Below are 19,061 nucleotides of genomic sequence, written 5' to 3'. Positions count from 1 at the left end.
CCCTTGATCTCCAGAACGCCTATGACCGTGTCTGGCATCCCGGGCTCCTCTTCAAACTCCAGACCTATGCTCTCCCCATAAACTTCGTCCGTCTCGTTGCTTCCTTCCTCTCCCATCGTCCCTCCTATGTGACTATCCACAATTCCAACTCCCGTACTTTCTATCCCTCTGCCGGCGTGCCCCAAGGTTCTGTCCTTTCCCCCCTCCTCTATCTCCTGTACACTGCTGATATGCCCAAACCTCCCCCACCTGTTCATCTTCTCCAGTTTGCCGATGACACCGCCTTCCTAGCCCTTTATCCTATTCAACGGTCCCAACGTACCCTCCAAACCCACCTTGACCAATTCACCAGTGGTTCCTCCATGTTAATCCCTCCAAGACCCAGGTGATCATCATAGGCCGCACCACTCGCTCCTTCCACCTCCGTGATTTCTACCTCACCATTTATGGCCGTCCTATCCACCTCACTCCTACCCTCAAATACCTTGGCCTCACACTGAACCGCCTCCTCACCTGGACTCCCCATATCCTTACCATCCAAAACAAAGCTCACAACCGCCTCCGCCTTCTGAAACTCCTGTCCGGGCAGACATGAGGTCTGCATCCTTCCAACATCCTTCACACCTACAAATCCTTGATCTGCCCCATCCTCTGTTATGCCAGCGTAGCTTGGATTTCCACCCCTCCCCGGTTCTATAAAGCTTTCCAAATCCTCGAACGCCATGCGCTCCACCTCGCCTTCCGCATCAGCCTTCCATCCCCCACGCGCATCCTCTACGACCTCATCCCCTTCCCCCACCTTCTCCTTTTCCTTGAACACATCCGTACACTATGTATTGTCCACCATCTTGATCCCCCTCACCCATTGGTGTCTCCCTTTCCACCCCCAACCAGTTGCTGCGCCTTTACTGTTGTGTCCCACCCTCTCTCCATCTCCACACCCTTCATCTCCTTTCCCAATGCAACTTCCACCATCTACCCCTCCCGGATGATGAGCTTCACCCTGACATCTACCCTTCCTACCAACTAACCCCATCTTCCTGCCTCCTCCTCAGGGCTCCCTCTCCTCCCCCTCTCTCCTCCTGAGCGGCTTCCCCCTCCTACTCCCCCTCCCTCTCTTGTGCCCCCTTTCATTGTCTCTGCACTCCCTCCAGCCCTGTCTTTCCTCTTCATCTCCCACCCCACGTGTCTTCTGCCTCTCCGTGTACCCGCTGACGCTCCTACTCTCTTCATCCCGCCACTTCCCCTTCTGCCCTTGCTCTCCCCTCCTTTTCCATCCTCTCCGACCTTTCCCTCAGCAGGTCCCACCTGGCAGTTTTATTCTTCGTCGTGTGTGCTACAAGTTGGTTTTATATGTGGTGTTCTGGAGTGTTTTTAATACTGTGGCGGACTTTTAACCTGTGCATGTCCATTCAGTGTCTTCTCTGTATTTTAAGAATCGCCAACTGTGTTTTTTAACTTTCTGGTGACTTTTTTAACTGTCCCCCATGAACGTCTCCATGTCAGTCTATTTTTACCTCCATTTTCTCCCTTTACTCTGTTTTATGTTCCCCTTTTTTATCGCCTTATGTATGTAACATTTTATTCTTATTTTAGTTGCCATGTCACTCGGCTGAAGAGCGGCGGATTGTGCCGCTGACAGCCCTCCATTGCCCATATGGGGCAGGGGAATGAAATCACAATAAAGAAAAAAAAAAGCGACGCGACAATAGCACCTGAAGATGGCGGGCAGTTGTCTCGCTGAAATATTGTGCGGTTTCTACAATATTATCCGGCGAAATTCCCAGGAACCTATCAAGCAGATGCAGCACTGGGAGAGCCTCAAACAGCACACTAACAATAATTGTTCATATACTTTTACTTCTGTGATTCTTCCAAAACGATTTGTTTCATTACATCATTAATTTGTATATTAGCTATAAACATTAATGCTTGAACGGAGTCAGTTTATTTTTGATTTGCAACGACTCTCTTATGTTTTCTGTGTCCAAACGTACATGCAAGTAAATTGCACCTACCTAGTGGCGTATGAGGATGACGTGTGACCCTTCAGTCTCTGGTTCTGCTGTGTCCAGTGTGGCAACTGATCCTTCTTAAATATTACGAAATCCACTATTATGATGGCGACTGGTAAATGAGCGATGATCACTGTAATTTGGCAGTTTCTGAAAATGAAATGTATGTGGTATAGTTTATGACAAATGTTAAGTTAGGCTGGTTATGAAATTCGCAGAAACACAATAAATTCGATTGTATACAACTATAGGACAAAATTCTTAACTTTTGTTTACCTAGGAAACTATAAATGAAGATACAACAAGATTTTCACAAGTGTTTGGAAGCTACATCTTGTAATCATTTACGGATTTACACCTAACATTGACGATAATCGAATTTAACAATCATGTGTTTGTCAGCGCGAGGAAAGAAAACTTGTGCTAACTGCCGTGACTTATTCATTGCTTGATATGCTGTGTATGTATTGTTGTTATTTTGAAAGTGTAGCTTTAATGATCCAGACATGTGCAGTAATTACATTTCGGATAGAGCAAAGGAACATCAACTTAGAGGATGAACGATGGCGAGACAATACGAAGTGTTGAACATACTGAGCTAGCATACATCAGCGTACATGTTAGGTAATTGCGCAACCAATCGGGGATTGACATTTAGAAGAAAACCTTCTGAGAATCGCAGTCATTTTGCGCGCTTTCTACAGACAAACGTCTTGATAAGCCAGTTGAGTGCTAGTAGCTACAACACACGATAAGCTATCAAGTTTTACGAAACATTTTCGAGTGTGTGAGATTTATATGCTTCCGCATGCAGTACCTACGTGAGTAAACATGCAGAAAGGATGGTAATCTAATAACTGAGATAAGATAATACAGAGTTTGTTCACATATATGCGATCTGCACGAAGAACTTTGGACTAACAAACGTCAGGGTGTCGAGGAGCGGTACAAAGGGTTTTGTGGAACTAGTAAATTCAGAATGTAAAACAAATGAAAAACTTGGGATAAAATTAAAAAATGCAAAACATCCTTCTCTTCGTTCGATGTAGCCATAGATCAAGTCCTAAACGAATGATTGGTATGTTAACTTTCACTGTTTTGCGGATATTACTTCCAATTGTGGCAGTAGACGTGTCTTGTTCTGCTGTACACTGACGCTCTATATCGTCCCATGTCTTAACAAGCTGTTCGACTGGCGATTGTAAGAGGTCCATGATTAAGGAATTTGATGCGAGCGCACTCGAGCAGATGTAATTTCGATGGATTGCTCACGCGCTGCCTGCGATATGTAACCTGTAAGAGAATCTCAGACCAAAGAGCAGTGTTGTATGCAGTAGTAACTGTGTGGCAGTAGGAGTAAGTAGTTGCTAGCGAGCAGTCTGGTGCATCGTGTTGGCTGGGCCGGTCGTGGTGGAGCGATGGCGGAGCCTGAGCGTTGTAGTATAAGGTAAAAGCAGCCTCGCGCATATGTAGTATTGTTATATCAAGTCCTATGTAAATGTTTTTAAAAAAATCTCTTAATAATAATCTCTCTCATAAAAAGTAACTTTTGACAATCATTCATTTTAATTTAAAGAATTTACTAATTTCTCCAATCCTTGGTCATCCCGATTATTGGAAAAGAAAAATCAGTTGTTTCTTTTATACATGACAAATATATCTGCCAGCATTGCACTGAGCTGCGCCAGGAAAATTTCTTATAGGAGCAGATATACAGGGTGAGTCACCTAACATTACCACTGGATATATTTCGTAAACCACATCAAATACTGACGAATCGATTCCACAGACCGAACGTGAGGAGAGGGGATCCAAAGGGAACGGTGATGGACCTTAGGTACAGAAGAGACTGGAACAGCACATTACGTCCACATGCTAACACCTTTTTATTGGTCTTCTTCACTGACGCACATGTACATTACCATGAGGTGTGAGGTACACGTACACACATGGTTTCTGTTTTCAATTACGGAGTGGAATAGAGTGTGTCCCGACATGTCAGGCCAATAGATGTTCAATGTGGTGGCCATCATTTGCTGCACACAATTGCAATCTCTGGCGTAATGAATGTCGTACACGCCGCAGTACATCTGGTGTAATGTCGCCGCAGGCTGCCACAATACGTTCTTTCATATCCTCTGGGGTTGTAGGCACATCACGCTACACATTCTCCTTTAACGTACCACACAGAAAGAAGTCCAGAGGTGTAAAATCAGGAGAACGGGCTGGCCAATTTATGCGTTCTCCACGTCCTATGAAACACCCGTCGAACATCCTGTCAAGGGTCAGCCTAGTGTTAATTGCGGAATGTGCAGGTGCACCATCATGCTGATACCACATATGTCGACGCGTTTCCAGTGGGACATTTTCGAGCAACGTTGGCAGATCATTCTGTAGAAACGCGATGTATGTTGCAGTGCTCTCCGATACACACGATCGAACAGCGGAGGAGTGGTACTCAAGCGTCAACTTTAGGTTACAATTTCTCCGGATGTAATTAACATTTTACAATGCAACAAACGGCACTGATTACGTATTTGTTTATATGTTCAGATGTGCTAGCAAAACTAACGTGGTTCCATTTAAAAAATGTAGGTTTGTGTTAAAAAACATACTTCCGTGCATTTTTTTATGGTTTGTATTAACCAATTACCTAGTCCCTCTCCACACGTTCGGTTTGTGGAATCGATTCGTCAGTATTTGATGTGGTTTACGAAATATATCCAGAGGTAACGTTAGGTGACTCACCCTGTATACGCGTTATCCGGCGACCTAATTGAGGTAAGATTTTTCAATTTATTCGAAATGAATTTTCAGGGCCATGTCGCAGCACTGCTGACGTCCAAAGTTTACCAGTTTGAATTCATAGTCAATTATTGAAAGGTTATTTAAGTGAGTCGCAATTTAATTGAGAGGTTAGTCACATTGTATTATTGGTAGGTTACGGAATTTATCTGTGGGAGGTTACGCTGAATGCTATAAATAATTATATTTTTTACTGTTGGGAGGTTACACTAAATGTGAATATTATTTATATTATTTTACTGTGGGGAGGTTACACGATAGTGGGAGTTCGCACAACGTTCGTTCAGTCTGTTTGTTTCTTTCGCGACATGTGTCGTTATTTTAATTCTTTCGAAATGATATAATTAAAAGTCATCTGAACTGGATAAATGCATTATCAGAAAGAGACGTTTGGCAGATCCAGAGCAACAGTTAAGTAATTTGTCTGAAATGTAAGTAGATACAGATGAACAATCACATACACTGAGGCTACAAAAGTCATGGGACACCTCCCAATGTCTCAACGTGGCATGGACTCAAAAACTCGTTGGAGGTCCCCTGCAGAAACATGGAGGTGTGATGCCTCTATAGCCGTCCGTAATGGCGACAGTGTTGCCGGTGCAGGCTGTTGTGTGCGAACTGACCTCTCCATTACGTCTCTTAAATGTTCGATGGGATTCATGACGGGTGATCTGGGTGACCAAATCATTCTTTGCAATTGTCCAGAATGTTCTTCAAACCAATCGCGAACTACTGTGGCCAGGTCACATGGCACATCGTCAACCGTATCAATTCCGTCGTCGTTTGGGAACATGACATCTATGAAGGGCTGAAAATGGTCTCCAGCTAGGCGAACGTAACTGATTCCAGTCAACGAATCGTTCAATTGGACCAGAGGACGCAGTCCATTCCATGTAAACACAGCCCACATTATTATGGTGCCACACCTATCCCTTTCAGCTTAGATCCATGGCTTCGTGGGGTCTGCGCCACACTCGATGCCTGCCATCAGTTCTTACCAACTGAAATCGGGGCTCACCTAACCAGGGCACGATTTCCAGTCGTCTGTGGTCCAACCGACACGGTCACGAGTCAAAAATATTTCAAATGGCTCTGAGCACTATGGGACTTGGCATCTGAGGTCATCAGTCCACTAGACGTAGAACTACTGAAACCTAAATAACCTAAGGATAAGACACACATCCATGCCTGAGGCAGGATTCGAATCTGCGACCGTCGCAGAAGCGCGGTTCCGGACTGATGCGCCTCGAACCGCTCGGCCACAGCGGTCGGCCGTCACGAGTCCAGTGTAACCTCCCCACAAAATAAAACAAATAATATGAATATGAATCTAATTTAACCTTCCCACAAAATTTTCATTCACATTTTAGTGTAACCTCTAAACAGAAAAATTCCTAAACCTCTCAACAGTAAAAAATTATAATTATGTCATTCACATTCATGTGTAACGTCCCAACAAAAAATAAATTCACTAACCTGGTAATTATACAATGTAACTAACCTCTCAATTAAATTGTCGCTCACTTATAACTTTTCAATAATTGACTGTGAATTTAACCTGGTAAATTTTGGACGACAGCAGTGCTGCGTCATGGCCCTGAAAGATCTTTCTGAATAAAAAAAAAAAAAAATTCTTACCTCAGTGAAGTCGCCGGATAACGCATATATATCTGGTCTTACAATAAATTTTTCTGGCACAGGCCTGTGCAATGCTGGCCGATAGATCTGTCATTTATGAAAGGAAGCAACAGATTTTTTTTTTCTTTTGCAACAATCGGGATGATCATGGATGGGAGAAATTAGTAAATTCTTTAAATTGAAATGAATGGTTGTTAAAAGTTACTTTTTATGAGGAAGATTATTATTACGAGGGTTTTAAAACATTTACATGGGACTTGAGATAACATTACTACATATGCGCGAGGCTGCTTTTTACCTTATACAATAATACTCAGGCTCCGGCATCGCTGCACCACGACCGGGCCAGCCAACACGATACACCAGACCAGACCAGAGCAGACTGCAGACTAGCAACAACTTACTGCTACAGCTACACAGTTCCTACTGCAGTCAACACTGCTCTCTGGTCAGAGATTCTCTTATACCTTGCATATCGCAGGCAGCGCATGAGCAATACATCGAAATTACATCTGCTCGGACCTCTTACACCAGGAGACGCGTTGTCTGCGATGTCGTGCTGTTAGCAAAGGAACTCGTGTCGGTCGTCTGGTGCCACAGCTCATTAACGCCAAATTTCGCCGCACTGTCGTACGTACCATATTGACTTCTACGGTTTTTTTCGCAGTGCTGCTTGTCTGTTAGCACTGACAACTCTACGCAAACGCCGCTGCTCTCTGCCGTCGACCACTGCTTTGTCCGTGGTTAGAGGTAATGTCTGAAATTCTGAATTCTTGGATATCCGAATATTGAAGTCAATAACGATTTCCGAAAAGGAATGTCCTATGCGTCTACCTCCAACTACCCTTCTCCGTTCAAAGTCTATTGATTCTCGTCGTGCGGCCATAACCACGTCGAAAAACTTTTCATACGAATCATCCGAGTCCAAATGGCAGCTCTGCCAACGTACTGCCGCTTTATACCTTTTGTACCCGATTCTACCACCATGTCTTAATAGCCACATCGCTATTCTATGGTTTTTGTCACCGCAGTGTAGTCAGTACCAAACCTCTGCTTCTCGGCATCATGCAGTAGGAAGAACACAAAAGTGCGGCTGAGTAATGACAAATACTTAAAAATGGGGTCCACTTGGTAATGAGATGAAGAATGTCCAGCATCAGAGTGTGTTATATATCGAGGAAAACTATGACTGGAAAAGGAATCTTTCCGCATTTTCCGGTGCTACCGGACTTCAACCTGTTGAAGAGAAGAAATTGGCAGGCGTGAAGGAAAACCACGCATTAAAACATAAGTGCCAAGAATCAGATTTATGCATCTTCTGGATTTCAAGAATGAAATTTTCACTCTGCAGTGGAGTGCGCGCTGATATGGGATACTTGATTGTAAGGCGCACCCAGGAGCGGATATAGACTGAGATCACAATTTAGTGGTGATGAAGAGTAATCTGAGTTTAATCGACTAGTCACAAAGAATCAAAGAGCAAAGAAGTGGGACACAGAAGCGCTTAGGAATGACGAAATTCTCTTGAAGTTCCCTAAGGCTATAAATACTGCGATAAGAAATAGCTCGGTAGGCAATACAATTGAAGAAGAATGAACACCTCTAAAAAGTACAATCACAGAAGTTGGAAAGATACATAGGTACAAAGAAGGTAACTGCGAAGAAACCATGGGTAACAGGAGAAATACTTCAGTTGATAGATGAAAGAAGTAGTACAGAAGTGTTCAGGGAAATTCAGGAACACAGAAATACAAGTCGCTTACGAATGAAGTAAATAAGAGGTGCAGGGAAGCTAAGGCGAAATGGAAGCATGAAAAATGTGAAGAAATCGAAAAAGAAATGATCGTCCGAAGGACAGCTTTCAGTATTGTTAAAAGCAAGGACGGTAAGACTAAGAGTGCAACGGTAATTCCATTGTTACATGAGAGGAGGGAGTGGATAGGTGGAAAGAATACATTGGAGACGTCTATGAGGGGGAAGCCTTATCTGGCGACGTGATAAAAGAAGAAACAAGAGTCGATATAGAAGAGACAGGGAATCCAGTATTAAAACCAGAATTTAAAAGAACTTCGGAAGACTTAAGATCGAATAAGTCTGTACGGATAGATAACATTCCATCAAATTTCTAAAATCATTTGGTGGAAGTGGTAACAAAACAACTATTCATGTTGGCGTGTAGATTTCATGACTTTTGGAAAAATATTATTCACACAATGCTGAAGATTGCAACAGCTGAAAAATGGGAGAATTACTGTACAATCAGCTTAATAGCTGATGCATACATGTTGGTGACAAGAATAATATGTAGAAGAATGGAAAAGAAAACTGAGAATGTGTTAGATGACGATCATTTTGGCTTTAGAAAATGTAAAGGCAATTGTGACGTTGCGGCTGATAATGGAAGCAAGACTACAGAAAAATCAAGAGACGTTCATAGGATCCGCCGACCCGGAAAAAGTGTTTGACAGTGTCAAATGGTGCAAAATGTTCGAAATTCTGAGGCCAACTGGGTTAAACTATAGGGAGAGGCGGGTAATATACAATATGTACAACGGTCAAGAGAGAATAATAAGAGAGGAAGATCAATAAGGAATTCCTCGGATTAAAAAGGCTGTAAGATAGCGGTGTGGACTATAGCCACTACTGTTGAATCTATACATCGAAGAAGCAATGATGGAAATCGAAGAAAGTTTCAAGAATGGGATTAAAATTCAAGGAGAAATGATCTGAATGAGAAGACTCGCTGATGACATTGTTATCCTCAGTGAAAGTGAAGAAGAATTACAAGATCTGCTGAATAGAATGGGCAGTCTAGTGAGTACAGAATATGGGTTGAGAGTAAATCGAAGAAGGACGAAAGTAATGAGAACTAACAGAAATTAGAACAGCGAGAAACATAACAATAGGATTGATGGTCACCAAGCAGATGAAGTTCAGGAATTCTGCTAACTAGCAGCAAAATAACACATGACGGATGGAGCAAGGAGAACATCGAAAGCAGACCAGCACTGGCAAAAAGGGGATTCCTGGGCAAGGAAAGAAGGAATTTTTGAGAATGCACGTTTGGAGCACAGCGCTGTATGGTAGTAAAACATGAACTGTGGGAAAACCTGGACAGAAAAGAATCGAAACATTGTAGATGTGGTGCTACAGACGAATGTTGAAAGTTAGGCGGACTGATAAGGTAAGGAATGAAGAGGTTCTGCGCAGAATCTGAGAGGAAAGGAATATGTGGACAGCACTGTCAGTGAGAAGGGACAGCATGGTAGGACAGCTGTTACAACATCAAGGAATGACTTCCAAGGTCACAGAGGGAGCTGCAGGGGGTAAAAATCTCTAGAGGAAGACAGAGATTGGAATAATTCCAGCAAATAATTGAGGTCGTAGGCTGCAAGTGCTACTCTGAGATGAAGAGGTTAGCACAGGAAAGGAATTCGTGGCGGGCTGCATGAAACGATTTAGAAAACTGATTACTCAAAAAAAAAATCGACAATTTAGGGACGCTGGTTGTCTCTCTATAAACAGTAAAGTAGCAGTCGACCAAAGGCGGCCGGCCGCGGTGGCCGTGCGGTTCTGGCGCTGCAGTCCGGAACCGCGGGACCGCTACGGTCGCAGGTTCGAATCCTGCCTCGGGCATGGATGTGTGTGATGTCCTTAGGTTAGTTAGGTTTAAGTAGTTCAACGTTCTAGGGGACTGATGACCACAGAAGTTAAGTCCCATAGTGCTCAGAGCCATTTGAACCATTTGCAAATCACATTTAAGTGCCTGGCAGAGGGTTCATCGAACCACCTTCACAATTCTCTATTATTCCAATCGCGTATAGCGTGCGGGAAGAATGAACACCTATATATTTCCATACGAGCTCTGATTTCCCTTATTTAATCTTTGTGATCGTTCCTCCCTATGTAGGTCGGTGTCAATAAAATATTTTCGCATTGGGAGGAGAAAGTTGGTGATTGGAATTTCGGGAGGAGATTCTGTCACAACGAAAAACGCCTTTCTTTTAATGATGTCCATCCCAAATCCTGTATCATTCCTGTGACACTCTCTCCCATATTTCGCGATAATACAAAGCGTGCTGCCTTTCTTTGAACTTTTTCTATGGACTCAGTCAGTCCTTTCTGGTAAGGATCCCACACCGCGAACAGTATTCTAAAAGAGGACGGACAAGTGTAGTGTAGGCAGTCCTCTTAGTAGGTCTGTTACATTTTCTAAGTGTCCTGCCAATGAAACGTAGTCTTTGGTTAGCCTCCCCACAATATTTTCTATGTGTTCCTTCCAGTTTAAATTGTTCGTAATTGTAATTCCTATGTATTTAGTTGAATTTACGGCTTTTAGATTAGAGTGATTTGTCGTGTAACCGAAGTTTAACGAGTTCTTTTTAGCACTCACGTGGATGACGTCACACTTTTCGTTATTTAAGGTCAACTGCCTCTTTTCGCACCAATTCGATAATTCTTCTAAATCTTTTGCAGTTTGTTTTGATCTTCTGATGACTTTATTAGACGATAAACGACAGCATCATCTGCAACCAACCGAAGACGGCTGCTCAGATTGTCTCCCAAATCGTTTATATAGATAAGGAACAGCAAAGGCCCTTAACACTACCTTGGCGAACTCCAGAAATCAGTTCTGTTTTACTCGATGAGTTTCCGCCAATAACAACGAACTGTGACCTCTCTGACAGCAAATCACAGATCGAGTCACATAACTGACAAGGGAATGGTCAGACTTGTCATGCCGAAACATGTATTGCTTTTTTTAGCACTGTTATTTAACTGTGCAAAAGGTCCGTATGCAAAATTGTAGCTGCTGACATGAATTGGAAGTCACCTAAAAAAAATCACGAACATGGCTGTGTTTCCTGCTTGGCGCTTGTAGTGACGGCTGGCCACCCCTGGAAATGGCGAGTCGTGGGCGTTGTGCGCATGGTCGGCAAGTGCGGCCGTCTTATCACGGCGTTCACTAAAGAGGAACATCGCTGCACGGTTTTGGTGGAGAGAGGAAAAGAATATTCGTTTCTGTGGCATGCACGTCCTTTTAATTTCTGGTACGTATGTCGAAACATACCGTCCAGAAACTGATTAGAGATGTGAAAGATGTTCTGTACATGTTCATCTATATTCCGCAAGCCACTTTACGGTGAACATTCAATCTCCCCTCACAGGTGATGGCGATCCCTGTAAATGTTTTGCTGCTTGCCATGGAGATATACCACAGACGCCAAATGAAACAATCGACAGAAAGCACGCGTGAAGACTATGTGTTGTGCGACATGGTTGTTAAACTCCTAGACGAGCATGTAAATGGCGCAGACGTGTGACTAAAACAACTGAAACTCTCGATATTGCAGACTGTGAATCTACAGACGGCGAAGACACCGACGAAAGTTGCACTCATGAAGATTCTTCGAGTGATAGTGCAACGAACCATCATCAGTTATCTCCGAAAGTAACACTAGCAAGTACAATTGCCTTATCAGAAAAAAAAGGGGGTGACGTATTGGTTGAACGAAAGTGGTGAGAAACGCCTACGTGTCAGTACAGTTCAAAATAAGTATCGCTTTGTCCGTTCTGTACGTGAATTGTATAGACGGAAAAAGGAAATCGCTGGACGACGTAAGAGTCGACTGGAAATTGCGACGGAGATAAATGCGCGACTTTTTGAGCTATTTACCGATGCCAGACAACAGTCACTTAGTGTCAGCGATACAACTTTGCGTGATTGGGCGTTAGAGATTGCCAACGCGATAGGCAATGAAGAATTTACAGCTTCTCAAAGTTGGATTAGTCGCTTCAAAAGATCACATAAAATTGTGGCATGAAAAATAACAAAATTTGTATCGAGAAACAGGTCGTAAAATGAAGTGACACAAATCGAAATGATAGAAGCTTTACTTTCGAATGCAAAAAATAAGATCGCTAGTTTTAGTGAACCGTACGTGTACAATGCAGATCAGTCAGGTTTTCAAAAAGAAATGCGTGCGAAAAGAACACTGTCATTCAAAGGGGAAAAACATGTTGAGACGATTGAGCAGTCCACGACTGCACTCACCCATTCATACACTATAATGGCCATAATTAGTCTGGATGGCTCATTGCTGCCTAAACTATATGTGTGTCTTCAAGAACGAACTGGACGTTTTGGACCACGTGTCAAAAGAACAATGTTCTACGCAAACAATCTTGTGGCAGACGCATCGAAGTCTGGAAAAATGGGAAATGAAAACGTTACACTTTTCATGCGTCATGCTTTTCTTCCGTTCTGCGGGAACAAATATCTTCTCTTTCTAGATTCGTGGTCAGGTCATAAAAGGTCTGATTCATTAAAAGCTGTACTTCGAGCCCACCCTGACAAAGAAGTAGAGATACTTCAGATTCCACCCGGCACGACGAACGTAATTCATCCTTTAGACAGAGAATTTATCCGTCAGTGGAAGGCATTTTACAGAAAACTAAGAGAGAAAATTATTGTGTGCAGATCACTGCAATTTCCTGTCTATCACCGTGACAATATTCTCAAGCTGCAATCAGTAGTACATTATCAATTTTCCTACCCACGGTTTCGGAATTTGATTAAATATGCGTGGCACTCCTCGAAATATGCTGATACTGGGCCTGATTCATTCCTAACACCAGCACTGTTTTGTCTACGGACGTCTGTGATTCGCAGGGCTGTCATATGTCGTCTTTGCTTGTATGTTCTTGGTGCACAAAAAACCTGTGTTTTGAATATTGTATCAATATTTCGCATTTTTACGGTAGTTACAAGAAATAAAATTTGGACGTATATTTATTTGTGTCTATTTCATAGTTATTTGGAAAGAATGTTGTAGATAACAATCAGCCATATTTGTCAACGAATGTTTAATTATCATACGATCGCTTTCACTGGGGGAATCAGCCCTCTCATTGCTGTGGCTAGAGAGCGGCGTGTAGCTGACGCCACCTTGTCCCTAGATGGCGTTGGTATAACGTAGCGAGAGAGGTCAGGGTTGTACAAGAGGCAGTTATAAGCGCGGAAACCATGCGACAATAATATCTTACTTCATACAATTGTGTACAGACTTCCAGGTCATGTCAGCAGCTAAAATTCTGCATACAGACTTCTTGCAACGTTAACTCGCAGTGGTAAAAAAAGCAACACAGGTTTCGACATGACAAGTCTGACCATTCCCTTGTGAGACGATGTTCCGTAAGCGCGCAATTTCATTACGAGCCGCTTGTGTGGTACAGTGTCAAAAGCCTTCCGGAAATCCAGAAATACGGAATCGATCTGAAATCCCATGTCAATAGCACTCAGTACCTCATGCGAATAAAGAGCTAGTTGTGTTTCACAAGAACGATGTTTTCTAAACCTATGTTGACTGTGTGCGTCAATAGACCGTTTTCTTCGAGGTAATTTATTACGTTCGAACGTACGTTGTAGTGGCCACAGCAATGCACGAGGAGACGATGGTCGTGTGCAAACGTGTAGTGCGCGGAGAATTGCCCGAATACTAGACGTACCCATGAGTACGGTGCGTAAAATCCTACGAAACATCCTTCTTTGCTGTTCATTCAAAATTACCCATGTGCACGAGTTGCGTTCTGTTGACCTGCCAGCAAGAAAGACCTTTGCTTTAGAATTTCTTGCTCGCAGGGAAGCGAACAATGAGTGGCCATGGAAGATTTTGTGGACAGACGAAGTCCACTTTCATGTGACAGGACATGTCAATACACAGAATTGTCGAATGTGGGGAATGGAAAATCCACGCGCAATTCAAGCTGTACCACTTCATCCTGAAAAGTTCACTGTGTGGTGCGGGTTTACGGCATTATTTATCACATGGCCATATTTTTTCGAAGATGACATGTGATGACTGTGACGTCACTGGCTACCTCGCTGCTCTACTGACGTAAAGCTAATTTACAGTGATGCCTTGTTTCGAAATTTACATTCCGGAAAATGGATTAAAAATGGTATGTTGTACATCACTCTAAGATTACATTCATAGCAACTCTTGAAAAATTATTTTTGAGTGTTTCAGAGAATGAGAATGCTCGTAAAAATTGGTTGTTGTTGTTGTTGTTGTTGTTGTTGTTGTTGTTGTGGTCTTCAGTCCTGAGACTGGTTTGATGCAGCTCTCCATGCCACTCTATCCTGTGCAAGCTTCTTCATCTCCCAGTACCTACTGCAACCTACATCCTTCTGAATCTGCTTAGTGTATTGGTCTCCCTCTACGATTTTTACCCTCCACGCTGCCCTCCAATGCTAAATTTGTGATCCCCTGATGCCTCAGAACATGTCCTACCAACCGATCCCTTCTTCTAGTCAAGTTGCGCCAAAAACTTCTGTTCTCCACAATCCTATTCAATACCTCCTCATTAGTTACGTGATCTACCCACCTTATCTTCAGCATTCTTCTGTAGCACCACATTTCGAAAGCTTCTATTCTCTTCTTGTCCAAACTGGTTATCGTCCATGTTTCACTTCCATACATGGCTACACTCCATACAAATACTTTCAGAAACGACTTCCTGACACTTAAATCTATACTCGATGTTAACAAATTTCTCTTCTTCAGAAACGATTTCCTTGCCATTGCCAGTCTAGATTTTATATCCTCTCTACTTCGACCATCATCAGTTATTTTACTCCCTAAATAGCAAAACTCCTTTACTACTTTAAGTGTCTCATTTCCTAATCTAATCCCCTCAGCATCACCCGATTTAATTTGCCTACATTCCATTATCCTCGTTTTGCTTTTGTTGATGTTCATCTTATATCCTCCTTTCAAGACACTGTCCATTCCATTCAACTGCTCTTCCAAGTCCTTTGCTGTCTCTGACAGAATTACAATGTCATCGGCGAACCTCAAAGTTTTTATTTCTTCTCCATGGATTTTAATACCTACTCTGAATTTTTCTTTTGTTTCCTTTACTGCTTGCTCAATATACAGATTGAATAACATCGGGGAGAGGCTACAACCCTGTCTCACTCCTTTCCCAACCACTGCTTCCCTTTCATGCCCCTCGACTCTTATAACTGCCATCTGGTTTCTGTACACATTGTAAATAGCCTTTCGCTCCCTGTATTTTACCCCTGCCACCTTCAGAATTTGAAAGAGAGTATTCCAGTTAACGTTGTCAAAAGCTTTCTCTAAGTCTACAAATGCTAGAAACGTAGGTTTGCCTTTTCTTAATCTTTCTTCTAAGATAAGTCGTAAGGTTAGTATTGCCTCACGTGTTCCAACATTTCTACAGAATCCAAACTGATCTTCCCCGAGGTCCGCTTCTACCAGTTTTTCCATACGTCTGTAAAGAATTCGCGTTAGTATTTTGCAGCTGTGACTTACTAAACTGATAGTTCGGTAATTTTCACATCTGTCAACACCTGCTTTCTTTGGGATTGGAATTATTATATTCTTCTTGAAGTCTGAGGGTATTTCGCCTGTCTCATACATCTTGCTCACCAGATAGTATAGTTTTGTCATGACTGACTCTCCCAAGACTCTCCCAAAATTGGTTGCAGTGGCAAAATGCCACCACGTTGCTGGCCAAATTCCCTTACTTAATTAAAAAAGTCTAGCACCCTGAAGTTAACAATAATTTATCTCTAAGATATTCTCTCGCACTGTTACAAAGAAGGATAGCGTGAGTCAATGAAATTAAACTGTTAGTAAAAATTATCGTTTCCTCACTTCTTTGCACGTCACTGATAGCTCGATTGGTAGAGGTGGACTGTCTAATATTGCAAATAACATATTGTCTGAGTCGCAGTTTGGGTTTCTTAGGGATTCTGATATAGAGAAAGCTATTTACACTTACAATGAGCATGTAAGTTGCCTTTGCCGTGACTGGTAAGCGCTACGAGTGTCTTTCGCTCAAGGTCGTCATTCCAGCTCTCCAACAGCGTGGATGTGTGAATGGGATCACCTTTATGCAACATGGCGCACCTCCGCACATTGCAAATCCAGTTAAGCAGCGCCATATCGGAAATGCTAGAATTATCAGCCGCCATTTCCCTACAGCCTGGCCCTCCCGATCACCTGATCATAATCGGTGTGACATCTGGCTGCGGGGCTGTCTGGAAGATGTTGTCTTCAGTGTTCCGATTGCAAACTTAGCTGCACTGAAGGCGCACATTGCGCGCCACATTCTGAACGTGGTCCCGGAAACAGTTCGATCGGTTGTGGAACATGCTGTTACTGAGTTTCAACTTGTTGTAGAAAACGGTGGACAGCATGTTGTACAGGTTTTGCGCCAGTCACATGGAAATTAACAATCCGATTTGATTTTCACTGATGCTTTTTATGCGGTTTTTAGCCTCAGGACAATTAAAAACCGTTGTGATTGGCGCTTTTTATGCGGTTTTTGGCCCCAGGACAATTTAAAACCGATTTTTCCCGTCCGATGTGATATGACCTTGCCGTGGTGGATGGGCTTACGTAACTGAGAGTATCACACCTGTACACCCACTGAGTGGTACAGTTTGTTTAAGGGGAGCCGGAGGTGCCTATGCTGCCCATGTTAAAATCACTAAGTTTGAGGAACATTTATGAATAAACTACCAAATAGAAAAATTTGAATTTTTTTTTACATATAGAGTGGTTTAGTATTGCAGTTATGACTGAGGGATTTTGGAGTATCTTTTCTAGTTTCCTTCCAATTATTATTTTTTATTAATGACCCAATTTTTTTTTACAAATAATTGCTTTATAATTAAACTGAAATGAAACTACTGAATATATTGCCAAATGGCTGTGTTAAAATGTAAGTTTGACCACTAGGAGTGCTGTATAAAAATTTCATCTCTCTAGCTTGAGTGGATTTTGAGAAAATGTTCCTTATATTCGAAAAATTCTAATTTACGGGAAATGGCTATCAAAGTTTCTCAATACATTCCTGCACTATAGGATGGATTATCAGGGTCTTCTTCATCCTCCAAAAGCTTCCTCTTCTGTCTTCTTTTCTGGCCTGTTCCATCATACTTCATATGCCTTTCTCTTCTTTCTGCTCCTCTTATCCTTTCTCTGTCAATATTTCTTAGTGCTCGTACAGTGTTCACCCCAGCTGTAAATCCTAATGCCTTCACAACTTCACACTGTTCCCTTGGTTGTAGGTTGCTATTGCATCATAAATGCCAAAGTGCAGTGTTTTACGCTTACAAACACCCTTTTAGGAATCACTTTCCAAATCAAATTGTTTACGCTCTCATTAGGATTCTGCGTCTTTCCGTGTAGACATTTGTGTAACAATTCTGGCTGTGCTAAGTCATGAAAAACTGGTTTTATTGTTCCCTCCTGATTCTTGTACATACTGCATATTACCCGCTTTACACAAGAAGTATAATACTACCAACAACAGCTTGAACTAATTCGAAACGGTAAACAGCAAAGAGACGATGTTCCGCGCTCTTATTCATTGTAGTATCGCAACTTGGTATTAGTGTTAATTTTCTTTTCCCTACGTTCTTCCTCTTCTTATATACACGGTTACTAAAACGTGGCATCGTAACCAGAACGAAAGTGTACGACAATATTAAATGGAGCAAGATGATGTAAATTATGAGGAAAATAGGAGTAAGCTGTAAGGAAATATGGGTAATATTTGTCACAGAAAACAATGTAGCCAACCCTTGCACACTCGCTGTATGCGTAACATAAGGCGCTGTATGCGTAACAGGCCGAGAAAATCCCAAGCAGTTCGCCAGGAAGTCACGAGAGGGTGTTAGATGCATACAGCGGCCGCCCATTTCCTCTGCAGGCGTGGGGGAAAATGGTAATAACTCCACTTCTAGAGCGAGTAGAACAATAATTCAAAGTTTACATTATAGAGGAATGTTCCAATTAATTTTCGGTAGCAAAAAGAAAAAAATCGTAATTTTTTTGGATTTGACCACCTCCGGCTCCCCTTAACGTCAAGCGTACACCTTCCTTGGGCATTGTTGTATGATTCATTTGTCAATTGTCGTCGACCACTATTAAATTGTGATACTTACAGCGCCATTTTTTGCTACATTTTGTAGCTATTTCTTTTTCTTCAGGCATACGTTTTCCCCCTTCTCCGATAATATTTCGTTGCAATTTAACGTCATTCTGACCAGTGATGTTATTTCTACAGCGGTTTGAAAGTTTAATTATAATCATCCTGTAGTTTGCACATTGTTACAGGCGAAGCTGTACTGGCTATTTCTCTTTCCTGGGAAAACTGTGACGGATAAGTCTGACCTCTGTACGTTGCAATTGTCGTTGTTACCACAATTGACTACAGATTCCGAGAATTCCATCTTCTACATCTACATCTACGTGATTACTCTGCATTTCAAATTTATGTGCTTGGCAGAGGGTTCATGGAAACACCTTCAAGCTTTTTTTCTACAGTCCCAATGTGGAACGGTGTGCAGAAAAAAACGAGCTCTTAAATGTTTTCGTCCGAGCTCTGATTTCTCTGATTTCATCGCGATGATCGTTTTTCCTGCGCCGGAGGGCGCCAACAAAGCAATTACGCAGTTGGAGAAGAAAGCTGGCGACTGAAATTGCACGAGAACATCCTGCCGCAACGAAAAGTGCCTTTGTTTTAAAAGTTGTCGCCCCAAATTGCGTAAAATGTCCGTGGTAC

The 19,061-nt window shown here is 42.4% G+C and overlaps 1 protein-coding gene across 2 annotated transcripts in view; it reads right to left on the bottom strand.

Annotated features, from left to right (window-relative positions):
- Positions 1–19,061, bottom strand: part of LOC124551085 (serine/threonine-protein phosphatase 6 regulatory ankyrin repeat subunit C-like) — a 65,745-nt gene that overhangs the window by 17,312 nt on the left and 29,372 nt on the right. Inside the window, exon 2 of one of the 2 annotated variants that reach the window (XM_047126011.1) lies at positions 2,019–2,165. The exons of the other annotated variant lie outside the window; for it this stretch is intronic. The gene's annotated coding sequence lies outside the window, so the exon portion shown is untranslated. The remainder of the gene's footprint in view (positions 1–2,018; positions 2,166–19,061) is intronic. 2 annotated transcript variants of the gene reach the window in all.

This window comes from Schistocerca americana, chromosome 9 (genome assembly GCF_021461395.2).
Source record: "Schistocerca americana isolate TAMUIC-IGC-003095 chromosome 9, iqSchAmer2.1, whole genome shotgun sequence".
Taxonomy (NCBI): Eukaryota; Metazoa; Arthropoda; class Insecta; order Orthoptera; family Acrididae; genus Schistocerca; species Schistocerca americana.
Note: the sequence above shows the minus strand (reverse complement) of the source record. Positions and strands in the feature narration are given on the sequence as shown.